The sequence below is a fragment of the Cajanus cajan genome, chromosome 2 (assembly GCF_000230855.2).
Source record: "Cajanus cajan strain Asha chromosome 2, NIPB_CcT2T_4, whole genome shotgun sequence".
Classification (NCBI taxonomy): Eukaryota; Viridiplantae; Streptophyta; class Magnoliopsida; order Fabales; family Fabaceae; genus Cajanus; species Cajanus cajan.
Genome location: NC_138518.1, coordinates 28,486,890 through 28,491,101, shown reverse-complemented (window position 1 = coordinate 28,491,101; position 4,212 = coordinate 28,486,890). Strand labels below are relative to the sequence as shown.

General features: G+C 33.1%; 1 long non-coding RNA gene across 1 annotated transcript; it reads right to left on the bottom strand.

Annotated features, from left to right (window-relative positions):
* Window positions 1–293: 293 nt before the first annotated feature.
* LOC145954217 (uncharacterized) lies at window positions 294–3,739 on the bottom strand. Its single transcript, XR_014431392.1, has 4 exons — window positions 3,056–3,739; window positions 2,874–2,967; window positions 1,790–2,049; window positions 294–626 (listed from the first exon to the last, which is right to left on the bottom strand). It is a non-coding gene; the product is annotated as an uncharacterized LOC145954217 (long non-coding RNA).
* Between the last annotated feature and the right edge of the window lie 473 nt (window positions 3,740–4,212).

Sequence of the window (4,212 nt, the reverse complement as noted above, 5' to 3'; positions counted from 1 at the left end):
GTCCGAAACCGCCACAAATACGCAATTCTGTTTGACTTGTTTGTCATGTTTTGGCGGTTTTACACCGCCACAAAATGAATAGAAATGCAATTTTTGTCCCCGCATGCAGGAAAATAATGTGCCCTGGGATAACTTGAGGTATCAATGAGAATAAAATCTAAAGCTGGAGGAAAAAGAAGTAATTTAAAATATGTGAAGTACAATTCAACAAGGATCAGATTTAAATTCCTAATATTTAAGGGGTTAGTTAGTTAGATTAATCCCAAAATCATCATGTTATTAGCTGAAAGATCAACCAGGCTATTTTAATTTACTTTCATTTACTAATTAAGGCATAATGTTGGCCAATCACATAGTTGATATTGAAAGACCATTGTTTTGAGAAATACTCATCATCCAGCAGTGCCAACAATAACTCTAGCCTAGCACTGGTTGGGCAACTATTTGATTGCAAACACCAAGGAACAAATATATTCTTGAATATTTGTTTCCCCTACTTTATCCTCATCATATGAAAGCTGACTAGAAATGTGACTTTTGCTCTTAATAAAGACTTCTTTAACAATCATCCGTGGTCCAAATATTGAAACAGCAACTGACAGAAGTCTCACAGTATCTGGTGAATCCTGATATTTAAGAAACAAGGTGAGTCTGGAAAAATATGGTAGAAAATATCATTTCCTTTTAAAGTAATCATTTGAAATTAATATGGTTTAACAATACCAAAATCCTATGAAATTTTAGATTCTATTTTTCAACAGGATAATCAAGAACAGTGGTGACATCATAACTGACTCCCATATATTGCTGTTTCACTTATTTATATTTTAATTGTTCATAGAATCAATCTTTTTGATGACCCAAAAAATATAATCTATTTTGTTTACCACTTGTGTCTAGATTTTAAAAATAACTTCTGTTCAAAATACCTAAAAAATATCTACAAAGTAACAACAGAGCGCATCAAACCCAGATTCATTTAACCTTTATAAAGAGATCAATTCTATGCATAGATAAAATATAAACAAGTATACCAGAAAACTATTACAAAGTGAGAAAAAGTAGGAATAGAAACTCTGTTCTAAAGAACTGTACCTAAGTTTTGCCCTAAACATTTATCCCCAGAGAGAGAAAGTATCAAACAGTTGGCAACCAATTCAAATATTTATCACGTAATTTTGCCCATATAAACAACTTGATATTCATGGAACATTACAATCTTTATGGAAATGAGTGGTTAACAAAACAAACAGAACCCCAAAGTACTGCATAAAGATTACAATTTCAATTTCTTTTAAGAATAAAAAGACACTATGCAGGGCAAAAGAACAAGATTACATGAAACAAAATGAGTACAGAAAAGAGTACAAAGAGAAAACCTGAATTTATAAAATCAATTCATCACCCCCCCCCCACCCCCAACCGATCAAGTAATCAATAAGAAATTTCCATTCATGAACAGAAATGCATAATTATAATTCTTATATTAAGATTTATTTTCATAGAAGCCTACACAACAGAAATGTATAATTATGATTCTTATATTAATGCATTTGTGTTTTGCAGGCTAATCTAAAATTTTATGCACCATTGCCTTTTAATCCTAAGTACTTCAATTTCACAATAACTCTAAACTATATTGAAGGTGATAGCTCAACTTTTTATATAATATTTGGCTCAACACAACAATTTTTGTAAGATTTTTTATCCTGTCATGAACTTTGATAAAAAAATTTAAACAAAAAATAGAAATAGAAAAATATCAATGCAAGTCGATAAAAGAACATGCCATATTTGATGAGAGCCTGGCTTGGTGCGTTTAGATGTTGTTATTGCTCTCATATATGAGGACGAGCAGAGTCGAAATCAGTAATCGGTATTACAGGGGAAGACTGCAATAGCTGATCTAGGTAAAGCATATCATCAGTTCCAAAAAATTTCCATGGTTGCCCCTTCATCTTAGATTCAATGTCTCCTACAAGTATAGCTGCTGCACCTATTTCTAAGAAACTATGTGCTGTCATGTCTTGATTATTGACAGCACGATCACTGCATTAAATTATGTTAAATAACAAAGTCAAATTTTGAAGCACAATAAGATGCAAGAAAACTAACAGGTAAAGTAGAGATATAAACTTTCATATAAATTATCGCAGCATATTTAAGCATAGGCTGGAAGTATAACTAAAGTGTTGGTGGAAAAGTACAAAACCTACTTTCATATTGCTAAATCTCATCGTGCCATTTTGTAAAAGTTAAAAGTTTCACAACGAAGTTGGGGTTGTCATATTTTTCAGCATGTGAATGTGTTTAGAATGCATATGTGGCTGCATAGGAAAAACATTCACTCAACTTCAATATGAAAAACAAAGCTGTTGAAGAAAGCAAAGAAGTGAATACTATACTGACATTGTGAAGTTTAAAATAAACAAATAAATCCACATAAATATTTGAATATAATCTAATCATGAAAAAGTTAACAGAGTCGGCATAAAAAGTAAATAAAGTAATTCAACCTGCAAAGGAATCCAATATTATAATGAGTAATGACAAAATTAACAGAATCAATATGAAAAATTCATCAAGTAATTCAACTTGCAAGAGAATCCAAACATGCAGCTGTTACATGGCACCCTTCCAAATTTAACAAAGCTAGCTTTTGTAATCCTGAAATCAGCTGAAAAATTATTGAAAAGGGAGGAAATGAACTATTCTGTCGATCTGAAATGAAACTCAATTTTCTTCATTCTGTTGATCTTAGACACTTATACATTGAAGATGATCATATATTTCCCAATGCTCTGAAACATCAGAATAAAATCCATAACTAGATTCACACACACATATATAATCAGAGATAGAGAGAAACTCACATGCAAATAAGAGATATCCAATCATTTGAATTCCTTACACGTGTGTTTATGGACTACTTCAAACAATTATGACCTTCGTTGTCATGGGAGCATCCTAAAATGAACATGTAAAAATCAATATCAACCAAACTCAACAAACAAGTTATAATCAAAACTTTTAACATAATCAGAACCATCTATACCATATAAAATTGTCCAATATATCCATAAAATACACAAGCTGAATCAAGTGCTTGGCGCCACTAGCGCTTATGATGGCCTTGGAGTGATCCACGTGGAGGTAATTCTCCGTGCACGCGAATTTCGTGAGCGCAATCGCCGCCTCCCTTAGCACCTCCGGTTCCCACTTGTTGAGAAGCCTCACCAAGGGCCCAATCATCCGACTCCGTCGCCTTGAACGTTCTGGCCAAATTCCCAATCGTCTTTATGCAATGAATCCGCTTTCTTGATCCACAACAGCCTTGCAAGCGGGTGAGTTTGGCTTGAACGCCGATTTCCTCAACTCCATGTCTTTCTCCGCCACCGCGGTAATCTCCATCACCGCCATCGCCAAATTTCACCGCCTCCGTTCCCTTCCAAATCTACCTTCTCGAACATTCAAGAAATTTTAGGGTTCCAACTTTTTTTTGAAGTTATGCCTTCGCCACCACAATTGTAGCCGTAGAAGTCACATTTCTCTGCAATTTTCCATAATCGCGAGGAAACTATAATTGAACGCTGAGTAGAGAGAAGAATTACATTACCTCTTGGACTTTGAAACAATTGTTTGTCCGGGAAGACAAAAGAGAATGAGAGCTTGGCATTTCTTCTTCTAACATCAGGAGCAACTTCTTTGACTTAAAAAAAATAGAGAATGAATGAGTGAACCCTAAAAAGTGGAGAGAAAAAGAGTAGTAAAATAGTATTTTTGATTAAAAATATTAAAAATGAAAAATGGGAAATGCTCATATTAAATTATTTAAGAATAATTTTTTTTTTTGAATTTTTTTTAAATAATATAAAAAAATGGTTGTCACGTGTGACATAGGATGGGAAAACAGGTATTTAAAGATTGTGGCGGTTTTCAACCACTGAAAATATCGTTCGTTTGTGGCGATTAAAATAATTGCCAGAATAATAATATTTTGTGGCGGTTAGAAAAAAACCGCAACTAATTACATAATTTTTTGTAGTGATAAGCTATTTGATGTTGATTTTTCTGAATGATATAAGTTGTATGTGTGCAGTGTGTTGTGAAGCTGAGATGTAGATGTATGTTGTGTGTTGTATGTTTAAACTGTTGAGATTGATGATGTGCTGTTAAGTTGAAGCTGTTATTAATTTAATTATATGTTGATTC